Source organism: Octodon degus, unplaced genomic scaffold (genome assembly GCF_000260255.1).
Source record: "Octodon degus isolate 3935 unplaced genomic scaffold, OctDeg1.0 scaffold00097, whole genome shotgun sequence".
NCBI classification, from domain to species: domain Eukaryota; kingdom Metazoa; phylum Chordata; class Mammalia; order Rodentia; family Octodontidae; genus Octodon; species Octodon degus.
Window position 1 is genome coordinate 11108527 of NW_004524673.1, and position 7862 is coordinate 11116388.

Genomic DNA, 7862 nt, shown 5'->3' on the forward strand with positions numbered 1-7862 from the left:
CCTGAGGGGATTTCACTGACCTTATCAGACCCAAAAGCTACAACTCTTGTTGCATAGGTCCTGCTTTACCTTGGTCTTAACCATCCAGAAGAAATGTATAAAAATGAAGTATACATCCAGAAGAAATGTATAAAAATGAAGTATAAAAACTAAAGCCATGCTGTTATGTTGAGCTGTAGGGGACTCACGTCCACAATTTCTGACATTGCCAGTGAAGTAGAAGAGCCAATACTATTATGGGCTACTGGACTCTTTTAGAATATTTTGCTGAGTTAACACACCTATAACATTCAAATAATGGAACTAAACAAAAGAAGAGGAGACAGATGAATGTCCATTATTTATCTGTGTATGCAAAATGGTTAGAATAGATATATAGTTACATTCTCTTAATGAATGAAGGGATTTGTTCTAATAGTGTTTGTAAATAGAATATCATGTCCGCATCTTGTACAGCAATTAACCACCAGGAAGAATGTATGCAATGTGTTAATTATTGAAAACGTCCTACTAATTTGGTTTGAAGAAAAAGAAGAAGAAGAAGAACAAGAAGAAGCTTTGTCCCTTCCAGGACACAAGAAGCTTCTTCCTTTATGGGTAGCAGAAATTTTTCCATGTCATATTCTCACTTTATCTTCAAAATACTTTTTCTTTAACCTTAATATTTTAGGTTTTGACTTGACTTATGAACAAACACTAAGAGAAGTCTGAAAAAAGTGCTTTTTTCTGTTATACAATCCAGGCTTTCACAATCTTTGTCACATTGTAGACTCAAAATGCTGCTTTTCAACTCAAGCTGAGCAATTATTTCCATGTTCTAGGCAGTTCATGCTGTTCTTTTCCCAGGGCAATGAATTTGGATTTAAGATAGAAGCACACAATAATAATAATAATTCTGTTCCCATGGAGGATCCTCATTTCCTGTCAGGACAGTTTGTTCATAACTACTTGCTTAGTAAATATATTAAATCCCCAAGAATGAATAAACTACCTATACTTCATTAACTCTTGCTTACGTATAACTTCTCTAAATTATTTGTATAATAGTTTCCAGCAAGCAATTTAAGGTTATATTTTCTGATCAGATTTTCCCATGGAAGTTGTAAGGTAGAGTATTTGATTAATAAAATTTGATACCAAATGTGTATTTCTCCAAGCAAACAATCGTGTAATAGGGGAAGGAAGTCTAACTGAAGAAAAAAATGTAAATTCTCAAGGTATGATCCTTGTTTTGAGGATCAGCCATGGTTTACAAAAGCCCTGAGCATATACATATGAAGTTTTTGTGGAATATAGGCCTATGTCTTAAGAAAATAAGGAGCAATGCACAGCATTTCACTTCCTCCATTATTGATAATAACCATGCCCATAACGAGAAATAACAGTGAAAGACTTAGGTCAGCCACTAAAATGACTGCTGTCCCATTTCACCATGTTAAATGTTTATCTCTTTATCATTAGTGAGGTACTTGATAAATTGAGGCTATGAAAAATAGTTTTAATCTTTCAAACATTTACTTATTTCAACATTTTAAAAACTATTTCCCATCCCATCATTTCCTCTGTGTTTATTATGATTCTACTGTAATAAAAGGTACTGATTCTTTTCTAGTTACTTAAATTAATAGGGGCTCATGGATTATTATTTTATCAAATTGATTATAATATTTTACTTGTTTTCTTAACGTATAATTTATCCAAAGTTAACAAGCAAGATTTTCTTGAAGCTGTTTTCTTTTTCAAAATTTCCAACTAATATTGACTTTTCATTAGTTCTATTAACTGCTTCCTGTTCTTAATTTTTTTTTCTTGAGTACTCATTAATATATTGCATTCTGGTATACAGCAGATTCTTCATAAAATCTCAGCATTTTCTTCAAAGATTTTTAATCAAAATGATTTTCAATTGTTGTGAAATTTTCTACACTAAAAAGTAATTGATGAAGACACAAGAGTATTTGCCTAGCATGCACAGGACTCTGGGTCTGATCCCCACCCCACAGGGGAAGGAGTTGCATCAAGGTAGGGAGAAGAAGAACAGGAAGAGAAAAAGAGAAATAGGAGGAAATAACAATGTACAGGTGAAAAAAGATCTTCAAATCTCAGACACACTAATCATCTCTTTTTTCACCATTTGTTTGTGTTTACAACAGTTTGGAAAAGTATCAATCTATATTTTCTTATTTTTTATGTTTTCTTTTTGTCCCATAAGGGTAGGACTTCACTGGATTTATTAATTTTCTAACAGCACCACTTCAGTGTTTGAGTGATATGTCTGTATCATCCATCACAAGCTTTTGATTCTCAGTAACCATTTGTAGGACTATGAGAGTTACAAGATTCTTTATGCACTCCATGTTCTCATTTAAACATAGTAACAAGATTCTTCTTTGAGTCCATCGTGTTTCCAAATATCCAATGATGATATCATTTTTTCTAAGATTTCTTTCCCAGCTTTATTAGATGAAATTTTCTAGACTTTCTTTAATACATATGTGAAGATAATAAAAAATAAAGACATGACTATGATTTACTTCATTCCATTTTTGTACTGATCCACTGGGATGCTGACAATGTGGCTTTGACAAGGTCAGTAGGCCAGGCACAAAGAGATGACTGTGCCAGAGCACTTCTTCTTATGAAATGCCCTATATCCTACCTTATAACTTATTTCTAATAGGAAAAAGACTTATTCATTTATTTCAGAATGTAATGTACTGTTTTTAAAATATTCATCCTTGTAGTTCCATTTTACCATCTTCAATGTCTTTGAAAGCCTCAACTCATGTTATCATCTTTTCTCATGTGTAAAGTACAAAGCCCAAAGAAAATTCTGAAAACAGATTCAGTGTGGGGTGAAATTCCTGTTTGTTTCTGAAAGGTAGCTGAAAGCACAATTACACATCATATTCCACCTTCTAGCGTGATTTTTGTGAAAATGGAAAGAAATAAGTAATGGTGAGTGTGTAGACAAAACAAAACTCTTACACTATTGGTGTAACAGTAGATTACTACAGCTTCTGAGGAATACAGTATGCAGGTTTCTAGAAAATCTACCCCATAATGCAGCAATCCTTGTGTGTATGTTGCCATAGAAATATGTGGCTTTCATTATTTTGACAATTTAGAATCACTGAAATCCAGAGCACATAGTCGCTGCCTGTCAGGGCCTCCCTATATCCACCCAAATGCAGAGCAAATGTCAGACTGAGAGAAAGGCCTGTCACTAATGATTTTAAATGCCTAAGAAATGATACTATATAGGGAAAAAATCAAAAAATTCTATTAAAAGTGGGACCAACTATTTGAAGAAGTTTTACTAATATTTTACCAAATTTATTTCATGTACACCTTCTGTATTATATCTGTGCAAGAATGATACATCACAATTTAAAAAGTGGAAAAATATGTTTAACAAGAGCTCTAAATAAAGACATTAAAGCAAGGAAAACATCTAAATGATAGAAAAGAAATGCAGCTTAACTTAATGACAGTGTTTTCATGTGGCACATAAAAATTATGTTTAATATTTGATGATCTTATATTCAAGGGTACAACAGAATCTCATTTTATTCTTCAAAAATCAATTGTGTTGATATGTTTTGAAAAAACATTCAAATAAAAACAGAACAAATGGTTGAATAAATATATCAGATTGTGTATCCAATTATTGGTGCATTTCTTTTTCAACTTTGATTTTTATTACTACATAGTTGCAGTGCATAAAGATTACATTCATCGTGGGAGTTGGTTAGGCACACAACTCCTGTTGGTTTTTTGCCTTTTCCATCCCCTTCCCCTATCCTCCCTACATCTCTTGGTCTGCTTCTTTTTTGCAAAAGATCCAGATCCTAATCTATCATTCATTTTGCTCTTTAATTTATTTCATGTTTAATTTATTTATATCTCTGGTTGTTTTATTTAAGATAATGTATATGATATTTAAGCTTGCCCTGTATAGTTCTATAAAAAACAGATCTACTTATTTTTAAATCTTTATTTATTTGGTACAGGGCCTCACTACACAACTAGGACTCACAGTGATCATCCTGTCTCATCCTCCACAGCCCTGGGATTACAGGAGTGCGCCACCAGGCCCAGTTTTGGGGCTGGCCCAGAGTTCTGGGGCAGCATGGCAGGTGGTACTGGAGATCGAATCCAAGTCATTGGGCTTGCCAGACAGGTGCTTATACTGCCAAGCTATCTCCCCAGCCCAGATTCACTTTTATAATCAAACTGATAAATGTCCTTTCCTAAGACAGAAACTAGACATAGAAATTACGTCAAGTCTTCATGACCAAAAGAATTACTTTCAAGAGTATGAAGGAATTGGTGATATGCTCCCCAATCTTCTGAGTATAGGTTTTGAATTTGGTTTGAAAAAAGGATATGTGTAGAAAAACAAGAGAGAAGATACAATGCAGTAGTAAATTGGCCACAGGAGCTAAACAGGGATTTCCCTTGGAGGAGAAAAGGAATTTACACAGTTAAAATACTGTCTGAAATAGCATTATTCTTTTAAGTAAAAATAAAAATTAAACTGGGAAATTTTAGTCTGCATGTTGATTTTCATTTATAAACCTCTCTATTCTTGTAATTATTATAGTAAAATATTTATTTCATTTTTTTTTAAGTGGACTTGCTGTTTGACAAACCTATACTTCAAGAAAAAAGAGAAAATGAATTTTATATGCCCATACCTCACTAATGACCTATGAGATAGTGTCTAATATACAAGTGAGTTACTCTATAAGGTCAAGAAAAAGCTCTGTTCATGGTTAAATTGCTAAGAGCTCTCTTTGTTCAAGAACAAAATGACTCATTGGGCATCTTCTCCGCCCACTTCTTGGGAAGAAGAAATACAAGCAAATGTTCCTTTACATTAAATAAGTACATAGTTAAATTATTTTGGCTAACTTATTGTAAATGTATTCATTTTATACATAAAATTTAATATGTTTTGCATATTTTTAATGTTTTCTGCTTTAAATATTTAATTATGTGAGATTTTTGACATTTTTGTAGAAGAAAGATAATGAACTAGAGAATACACTGCTTAATCCTTTAAAGATATGTCATTCTGAATAAGATAGTAGAACTCCATCTTTAATTTTTAAAATAGAGAATTAATGTTTGCCTAAAGAATATGATATATTTGGTTTTCAAAATTTAAGGATACATTTAATGGCAGAGTTTCAAAGTTCTCAGGTGACAGTACCTTTGTCAGTATATGTACAGTCAGTCTGACATATCTCTTTTGCATTCCAAATGCTTGCAATAGAAAAGGAAATCACTCTTGTTGAAATTTATTTTCCAATTTATTTATCCAAGACAATCAATGAGTAAGTTTTCAAGTGAAATGGAGCTTCATTTTCACTATGAAAATAGAAAAATTTTCACTTGACTCTAACAGCAGAAATGAAATGTGTCAGTAGACACTATTAAATCTTTAGGGTAAAAAATCACTCTGAGATTACTTTGCTGAAAACAGTGAGGCTTTCTGTCCTGGAGCACGTCCCTTCTGTGAGATGGGACGTGCATCTCACAGAAGAAAAATTCTAATATTCATCATAATAATTCCACTCTTCTCTTTCTGTTTTCATGAAAAATTAGCCACTAGCTTTTTTAAATAAAATAATTAAATCTAACCATAATAAAAATTTAATTTTTCTCAAAATGTCAAATGCTAAATAAAGATGGCTATGCTTGTATAAAAGCTTGAGATTGTAAAGCTACCATAACATGAGCAACAGGGTGGTGTTAGTCTATAGTGTATTCCAACTTGTTTCTTGAGATGGCACAATAACAAATTCCATATGATTTAGATGCTTTTGAGCTAGAAATGTGCCATGACCATATCTTCATCCTCCAGGCAATGAAGTCATCTTTTACCTACATTTCATTACAGAAGAAGAAAAATTGGAAGAAATAGGATTAGATTGAACAATAGCTACAGATGTGTTTTTATTGTCCAATTTAAATCTTCAGTGAAACTGAGATTACACACATAGATGCACATTTATAGTATTGAAATATATGCTTGTTTACAATATTCTTATATGCCATAATACTTTACCTAAAATAGTATTTTTATTAAGATTTATAAAAAGAATCTTCTTTTTTTAACAAAATTTTTTCTCCTTTTTAATTTTTTATTTTTTGGCAGAATCAGGGGTTGAAGTCAGGCCCTTGTGCTTGCCAGGCTAGCGCTTATTCTACTGAGCCATCTCCCCCGCCCCCAAAAAAGAATCTTCTTGTTTAAAACATTGTTCCTTTACTTGTCAAAACAATTATGTCAGTTCAGCTAGATCATTAATAAGTTTGATCTGAAAATTGTTCTGAATATACTTCATTTTTCTCTCAAAAATGTATTAATAGAAGAATCCCTCTGGCAGTAACTTAATAACAATTTTTCTTGGAAGACAGAAATGTTGTACCTTAAAAGTAAAAAAGTTTCATATTTTGTTCTCATTGCTTCACAAAAATTCTTAAGCATGGCAATTGAGGTCTTGTTTCTACTAAAGCACAGCATTCCTGATATTTAAGGACTGAGGGCAGTGAACGTACTCAGTGGGTCATGCCAAAACTATGAAAAACAAGCACTTGGACTATGAAGTGTTGTCTTTTATAAGGTACAAGGACCAAGTCTGTTCTCAACCTATTAGATTATTGCCTATCAGATCACCATATATTTTCAGTTCAAAATTTTCTTGAAAAATAAACATTTTTACCACTACAGAGTTGTCTATATATTTCAATCAGCTCTCCATTGCTGGGTAAAAAGCGTCCCCAAAATTATTATCTTAAAACCATAAACTCGTATCTTACAGTTCTGTTGCTCAGGAACATGAGAGTCACTTTGCTGGGTGGTTATGGCTTAGGGACTCATGGGATGTAGGCAAGACAGGAGGTAGGGCTGCAGGCTTCTGAAGACTGGTTGGAGATGAAGGTGCATTCTTCAAGGTCCTACAGTTACACTGCTGTTAGCAGGAAGCCTCAGCTTCTGGAGGAGTGTGCCAGAAGACCCAGCCTCCCACCCCATGAGCCTCTCTATGGGCCCCCTGACATGGTAGCTGCTTTCTTCCAAGGCCAGTGAAGTGAAAGAGTAAGAAGAAAACCTCAATGCCTGTGTAACCTAGTCTCCGAAGTTGCACACCACCACATCTACTGCACCTATTAGAAGTGGGTCACTAATTCTGTAGAAGGAAGTCTAGCTTCTTGAGCCAAACACTATAATGACTTTATAGACATATTTTTAAATCAAAACAGGTGCTGGCCTTCTCTAAAAGCCAGAGCCTTTGAGGATGGCATAAAAAGCTACACATGAAAACCATAGCAAGCTGGGTTTTAATCACTGAAATATAACAATTATTTTATTCTGCCATGTGCTAAAGACAAATTAACTTTGGAATATTCAAGGTCATATTAACATTTTTATAAGAAATATATAGAGGAATTTTAGAGTGGATACAATCATTTGATCCAAACTTTGGTGTAGTTGCCCTCCCCATGGATAGGTGTTTCACGTCCCCACCTATAAACACCATCACCCCATACCCCAAACCTGAGGATTGAATTTTCCCACTAAGGTATATCTAAAGCCCTTTGAAAAAGAAAATTGAAACTAGGTCTTCCTAACTCACTAAGTTGTTCAGGCTGAACTCCATTTGCAACCTCAACCTTCCACAGTTCTGGGATTAAAAGTATAGGGCAGAGTCCTAGCCCAGGTCCAGTGAGTGTGCAGAGAGTTTCCTGCTACCCTGCGCCGGCGGGACCAGTCCCAGCCCAGGCGCAGCGTGGGCCTGACCCTCTCCCAACCCCTTGGGCCGCCCCCCACCACTCCTCAGTGCCTCCCCCACCCC

At 34.3% G+C, this 7862-nt stretch overlaps 1 pseudogene; it reads left to right on the forward strand.

The window, feature by feature from the left end:
* The first annotated feature begins 6943 nt into the window (after positions 1-6943).
* The window catches only part of LOC111818605, an 11995-nt pseudogene continuing 11076 nt past the window's right edge, over positions 6944-7862 (forward strand).